Source organism: Falco naumanni, chromosome 8 (assembly GCF_017639655.2).
Source record: "Falco naumanni isolate bFalNau1 chromosome 8, bFalNau1.pat, whole genome shotgun sequence".
In the NCBI taxonomy this organism is placed as follows: domain Eukaryota; kingdom Metazoa; phylum Chordata; class Aves; order Falconiformes; family Falconidae; genus Falco; species Falco naumanni.
In genome coordinates this window covers 42762873-42770538 of record NC_054061.1, presented here as the reverse complement: position 1 = coordinate 42770538, position 7666 = coordinate 42762873, and positions in this window count along the sequence as shown.

The following is a 7666-nucleotide window of genomic DNA, read 5'->3' as shown; positions in this document are numbered from 1 at the left end:
TACCACTAAAGGGTAATTTCTTCATGCAACCTGTTTCACAAACATGTCAGATTGGAATTTGTATATATAAAACATCATATATCTGTTGATTACCAGTTTTTCTTTGTAGAGGTAACATTCCAAACCAGGATAGAATTTAAATTGCGTGGAAGCAAGTAGCAGTGAAAAGGCCAAAACAGTAGTGATGGAGTCCCATCCAGCTGGTGGCCGGTCACAGGTGGTGTTCCCCAGGGCTCAGTACTGGGGCCAGTTCTCTTTAATATCTTCATCAACAATCTGGACAACGGCATCAAGTGCACCCTCAGTAAGTTTGAAAATGACACCTGAGGGGGAGTTAATCTGCTTGAGGGCTGGAAGGCTCTCCAGAAGGATCTGGACAGGCTGGATTGATGGGCCGAGGGCAGTTATATGAGGTTCAACAGGGAGAAGTGCCGGGTCCTGCACTTGGGTCACAACAACCCCCTGCACCACTGCAGGCTTGGGGAAGAGCGGCTGGAAAGCTGCCTGAATGAAAAGGACCTGGGGGTGCTGGTTGACAGCTGGCTGAACACGAGCCAGCAGTGTGCCCAGGTGGCCAAGAATGCCAACAGCATCCTGGCTTGTATCCAAAACAGTGTGGCCAGCAGGACAAGGGCAGTGAATGTCCCCCAGTGCTCAGTACTGATGGGGTTGCACCTCTAAACCTGTGTTCACTATTGGGTCATGACTTTAAGAGGGACATTGAGGTGCTGGAGCGTGTCCAGAGAAGGGCAGCGAAGCTGGTGAAGGGGCTGGAGCACAAGTCTTATGAGAGGCGGCTGAGGGAACTGGAGCTGTTTAGCCTGGAGAGGAGGTGGCTCAAGGGGGACACCTTATCACTCTCTACAACTGCCTGAAAGGAGGCTGCAAACAGGTGAGGGTCAGTCTCTTCTCCAAAGTAACAAGCAACAGGATGAGGAAACAGCCTCAAGTTGCACCAGGGGAGTTTTAGATTGGATATTAGAAAAGATTTCTTCACTGAAAGGGTGGTCAACCATTGGAACAGGCTGCCCAGACAGGTGGTGGAATGACCATCCCTAGAAGCGTTGTGGTGCTTAGAGGCATGGCTTTGCAACAGACTTAGCAGTCCTGGCTTAATAATGGTTGGTCTTGATCTCAAAGGTCTTTTCCAACCTAAATGATTTTGTGTTTCTACATGTACTGTTACACTTGAAGGTAGGGATCTTCAACATATTTTTTTGTTTTAACTATTCCTACTATTGCAAACGCTCTTTTTTTAATATGTATTTACTATGTGTTTTTTAAACTGAGTGACATTTTACTCTGTATCTTTGCAGTACTTAGTACGACAACAATTCAGTCTTACTTGGACTCCCTATTACCTGCCAGAAAAGAGGGAAGTGGATCTATAAACAGAGAAAGACATCAAGTGACTTTTTTGTTTTATTCTGTTCAAAGATTTGTAATTAATTTCTGTGTCTCCGTTAAGTATTGCCTTTCTAAAGATGCATATATATGTGTATGTATTATATAGCTATCTAAAACCTACTTTTTCAAAAGTAATAACAAAGCAGCAGTAAGAAAAACTGCAAGTAGTTAAAGTATTAGTTATTGTGCATCTTCTCTGTGCTTTTCTAGTATCAGTCTTCAGTCTTTCTGGAAAAGTGTTTCACAGGGTTGGTTTTTTTTTTAGAAGGCCAAAGCAGATCTTCCCCTTGGCATAACTTATTCCTCCAGCATTATTCCCTTGAGTAATTATAGTACATTCTACAATGCAGTACTGAGTTTTCTGTACTTTATATTTTGCTGTATACATTTGTTTAAATATGTTGAATTACTCTGAGAAGTGCATGAAACTGAAAGAACTTGTGGACACTACTTCCTTTTAAAGAATAATCTGCCACGGTTTGGGAATTAGCTTTATATAATCTTATGCAACTGATTAAGATTATAATCATTAGATTGAGACGTAGGGAGCTTGATTTCAGTGCCTGAGTTGTCAGACCTATAGCCAGTCCTTTGAACTGCATGTGCATGGATCTCCTTTAGGTTGTACTTTCTATAACGCGTTACAAGGAAGGGACATGTAATCTTTTCTGTATTTTAATGTATCTCCTGAATTCTTCAAGTAGGGATTTCACTGCTAAAACATTCTGTCCAAAACTGCACTTGTGTCAATAGCACAATTAATATTTCAAGTAGTAGTTTAACATTATGATGTTAAAAAATAATTATAGAGTTTTATTTAAAAGCTTTGCTGCATTATAAATATTAACTCTTCACTTTAGGTTGCCCTCTTTGAAAGTTTCTTAGAAGTATATTTTTAAAGTTAAAACTACAGTATCTGATTCTGTCTTTTATAATGTAAACGTTAGGTTGACTTTATATTTTATAAGGGGTAGCAATAATAACTTTTGCATGTCTTGTTCAGTTATCTCCTCAGTCTGAGGGAGAAACTAAGACAAGGTTAGAATTTTTTAAATGAAGATAAAAGCTTTCAAAAGTAAAGAGTTATCAAAGGGTTGGAAACGAGAAAAGGAGAAAATCAGAATAGGAAGGAGCTAGGTGGATGGGGAAAGAGCCGTATTGAAAATACCACTATATAGACTGGGTGCCCTTAGGTTTTTGTGAGAAATAGACAGAATGATTTAAAACTGAACAGCATTCCATACAGAGACTAGAATTACACACCGGTGTTTCCAGGCTCTGCGAACAGAAGTAAAATCCCATTAAAAAAGTGAACATCAGGTTTCTGCCCAACCCTCTTCCTCATGAAATAGTTTTACACGATGGAGGTTCTGGTTGATCAGTTTTATGAGGGGAAATCACATATAAAAGTTGTTTACAATCAGTTCAGCATTATATTTACACACTGAAATGCTAGGAAATAACAACGCAGCTCTTTGTGCAAAATGAAAAATTCAAGTGTTGTATTTTCTGAGAGGTAGTGCATCTGTTACATAGGACAGAGGAGTTCCAGGAATATAAAAGCTTGTAGGTAAGGAATAAGAATTGTTTAACTAATAATGCTTATGATGCTGAAGTGGCATTTAAAGCAACCCTACAAAAAATACAATCTCAGAGATAGACATTTCAAATAGTACCCCTGTTCACATATTTTAATTTTTATAGGTTGGGGTTTTTTCTGTTTGTAATTTAGTTTCTTCTTTTCTCACTCTAATCTATGGCTTGTATGTCAGATCGTTACTTTTATCCTGTCTGGGTTACAGCTCAATGCAATACCAAAAACAATTTTTGAAGGGGCATCAATTGGAATTGAAACTTCAAATTGTTTGGAGTGTTTTTTGTTTTCATATGAAATAACTTTATTCTCATTTGGTATTGTTTCGGTCTGCAACTGAATTAGAAGATGGCTGACGTGAAAAGTCAGATTTTGTCACTGTATCACAAAAGCTGTATATCCTGGCTTCCCTTTTTAGATACATATTTGATCTACTTCTTACACACTTCATTTAATAATAATTATAATACTTCATTATATTATATTTAAATGATGCACACTGAAGTGGCTAGTTGTTATGGCTTTTTAAAAATTCCTCTGCTTTCCCCTGGTGTGTTTCTCATGCTGCATTGTGCTAGAGTGCACAAAGCATAAGGAAACCTTTTTGCTAAAAGCGGATAATTTCCTAGGGATAATGACCTCAAAACAAATATGCTGCCCTAAAATAGTATGTTCCTAGATATTGTATGTGAAATTTTATTCTCATTTCAATTGGACTGGCTTGTCCCAAGATAAGACTAATTGTGGAAGATACCAACTGATGGCTGAAGTACTATGATGTGGCCTACTTGGTTAAGGCAGGTTAGAGATCATCTTGTGAATATGAAATTCATTGTAATTTGGTGGGTTTCAAAAGCATCTTCTCAGTCTTTCAGGTAAAACCAGTTACCAGACCAAAGGAACAGGGTGATCGAAGAACTGTCTCCTTTCATTGAACAGCTGAATTCTGGACCATAGTAAGTTGACTCAGCACAACTCCAAAGCAGCAATACAAACTACTGCTAGTAGTACGTTGCTACTGTTAGACTGCTCCAAAGTATCTAGAGAGGGATGAGAATGAAGTAGTTCTTCTTTTGAATGTGACTGTCCCACTAGGTTTTTCTACCTCCTGACAGCCCTTTAACCTCCCAGCTTTTAAGTGGACATCACTGTCTCTGCCACGATCCCTTTACCGTGAGCAATCGTAATCATCCACCTATTCAGGGTGAAAGGAAGCCGCTGCTATAACCAGGCTGGTTCTCATGCTTGCTTATGCCAGTTTAAATGCAAAGATAACCTGACTTCTAGATTCTCAGTATCTGTTTTGTCCTTAACTCTGTTTAGGAAGTCAGCCTGAATGTTGGTGCCACTGGATGTACGCAGTAGCATAATGTCAAAGGCTTAAGTGATTTTTTTTTTCTGCAAAAATAGGACCCTATGGAAGGTAAGAGAGACAGGGTGTGGGGGACTCAACAGCCATAAGTTAATACATATGTGATACTGAGGTTTTTTGGCTTGTTAGAATTTACTTTCCTGTGATGATGTTTTTCTGAATGTCTTTCATAAAATTTGTTGGAAATGCCCATTTTTATTTTTGAAACAATTGTTTTGCTTAACTGAGTCATTCAGGTGTCTGCTCTGTTTTTGGTTCTCCAGGATTCCTTGACCTGATTTTTGCGTTTGTAGGGGGTGTGGATCCTTTTGAGACCACCCACTGAAGTGATGACAGGTACCGAGACCTCTGTCCCTAGTTAGCACAGTTAATGGGATTGCTCTGCAGATCTTAAAAATCTCAGTTCTCTAGTAAGTATACCTGGTGAATTAGCAAGAAATACTGGTTCTTTCTACTGATGTTTCACTGAATGTTCTCTGAAGCCAGTAAAATTTCTGTAAAAATACTTTAGTTTTAACAAATCGTTATTCTTTGTCATTACTCTTGTCCAACTCTAGCTATCTGTCAGTAAGGCTAAACATTTTCACACTGTCATTTTATTCTTTTCAAGCCTACAGAATGGAATACTTTATGTACTAAGTTATAATTTGATATCTAATATTACTAGACTCTAAAGGCAGTTGAAGTAAATCCTGTCTTGCCAGTAATGTCTTAAATATTGTGGATGAAGTTGTTAGATGTTGAACTTCCAGGAAGGAGTATCTGATGCTTGGGTTCATGAAGGAGAAATGCATGCGGTAGTGCCTGGTGTAAGGGAACACCTGCAGTAGTATGAAGGATTGGGTGACTGAAAGGATAACAGTATTTGTCCAGGAAAGATGTGTAAAGGGAGGACAGAAGTTAAGTGAAAGAAAACTCATGTCCCAAAGTGGGAGCTTGGGGGGTTGTCCTCCCCAGTCTTCTGTTATGACATATTTTGTTTCCCTTCACTTTTTTTGGCTTAAAAGAGGCAGGAAGGTTGAAGTCTCAAGCAGTCTGAAATGGAGTAGTAGACAATGTGTTACAGTCCAGTATCAACCAGTAGTACGGTGGGTAATGTCTTGGCAATGCAGTTGCAGAAAGGATGATCAACACAGATGGACTTGTGGTTTGTGAGGCTCAGCAGTCCTACAGCTATATGGTATGTAGTCAGATTTCCATCCAGGTTCAGTCATAATGACTGAGGCCAGAAACCACTGCAAATAGCAGTAAGTCCTGGGGAATGTGTAGGAGATGGAGAAATGTTTCAAACTAGTAAATGACTAAAGCGAAAATAACATAGTAACTTGCATAAGGGAATATAAACAGTCTATGCCGTGTACAAATTGCTGGTGAGGATAGCTGCAGAAGAAGAGTAGGTTGCACCTAGCAGATTTTAACTTGTGTAAAAGGAAGAGAAAATAATTTTCTGGCACATTCAAATCTCAAGAAAAGGAGGCTGCCTGCCGGTCTTATGGAAGGAAAAAAATGATGAAGCCTGAAGGGCAGGAACATAACATTGGAAAGCAGTGACAAAGGCAGAAAGCTGGGTGGTTAAGTCAAGGGCTGAGTGGAGTATGAGAAATGCTAGGGGGAAAGAAGGTATGTGGGAGGAAGAGCAAGTAAAGTGGGAGACAGGTTCCTCTGCGGGTGCACGTGGGACATCAGTGGAAGTGAAGGACAGTGGGTGTTTGAGGAGAAGTCTGGAAAGTGAATTAGCAAGGAACTTGGAACCTATGGTGGGAAGAATATTGTCAGAAATGGCATTCACAAAGGAAATGCATGTGGGCACTTTAAGGAAGAGGTCCAGGGTTAGAATCATGAAGTGCTGCTGAGGTTTCTTAACGATGACTTTCACCAAATTTTCACTGATTTAGTGATTCTTTTGGAATGCCTCAGTGCCTCCTAGATTATATATGTCTGAGAATTCTAGATGCTTTCTTCTCCACTTGCCTGAACTCTCTATACTTCAAACATGTGGTGCTGTCTGGAAAAAGGTAAGTGGTTGACAGTGGATGTGCTATCACAGAAATCATCACATGCCTTTCTGACTATTAACTGGTCAGTTGACAGGCTGCTAGCTGCAGTCTCTGTTGCCAAGGAAGATGATTTATACAAGGTTTTGTCATTTGTTGGTATAATTGATTCTAAAGACCACTCAGTGAGATACCATTTGTCCACGTAGATCACCTTGCATTTAAATTAAAAAATCTTTGCTTTAGTATTAACCTTTGCTTTGTTGTTAAATGATTTCTGTGAGATAGTAAGATTTTTAACAGGGGACAACAGTTTATGGTGACACAGCACACTTACCCAAAATGTTGAACTATGCTACTCTAGGACTAGGAAACATTCACGGATTATTTGCCTGACTGGTAATCCAAGAGCTCCTGTGTATATTTTTTCAAAATGGACTGGAACATGTAACGAGGAAAAAGAAATAAGGGAAAGAAAGGTATTGAGCCTAGGACAAATCATGGTTATTACCTCTGTCTAGGTAACTGGAAATTAAAAGCTGAAGGCCGTCTTATTCAAGGCCTGTGGTTAAAGTGTAGACTTGCAATGTTTTTGCTGGCTGTGGAACAAAAATTGGTTTCTGTGGGCTGGCTGGGCCTGCCTAGAAGCTGGGCTTCTGCTTCAGTTTTGCCACAAGCAGAGCCTGTTGGCAGCAAGTTGGTCTAAGAAAGATGGGGTCTGGGGAAGAAGGGAGCCACGTAAAGGCCAAGTGAGATGAGGGGCAGTCTGTGCCGTTGACATGAAAGGGAAGAGGCAGAGGTAATGTGCCGTTCCAGTGTGCTTTCCAAATACTTGCTTGGGACTGCAGTCAAAAGCCCAAGGGGAATGCTAGAAGAAACAGAACTAAAAATGCTTTTTGCGTGGTGATTTCCAGTTAAGTGGGAGATCTCTTCCACAAAATCTGGTCTGTCATTATCTACAGCTTGTAGCACTCAAACCAGTTAAACCCAGATGTGGAAATAAAATGGTTTCTGCAGTCTGCACTACATAGATGCCCAGCACAAAATGCACTAAAATTAAGCAATACAAACAAAAGTTCATGCAAGCAAGCTAAATCCCATATTAGTTTCTGATCCTAAGAAGTATTTGTTGCATAATCCAAAACACTCTTTAGTAATGACATAGTAAAGAAATAATTCATTTATAGTGAAAGTAGCCTAGGGTTCCGTATCTCCATACCTTCACCAGCTTTAAATTACTTGAATATTCCCTTGGGCAACGCTTCACTCTGTCATGTCACCCTCCTCCCAGAACTCCTT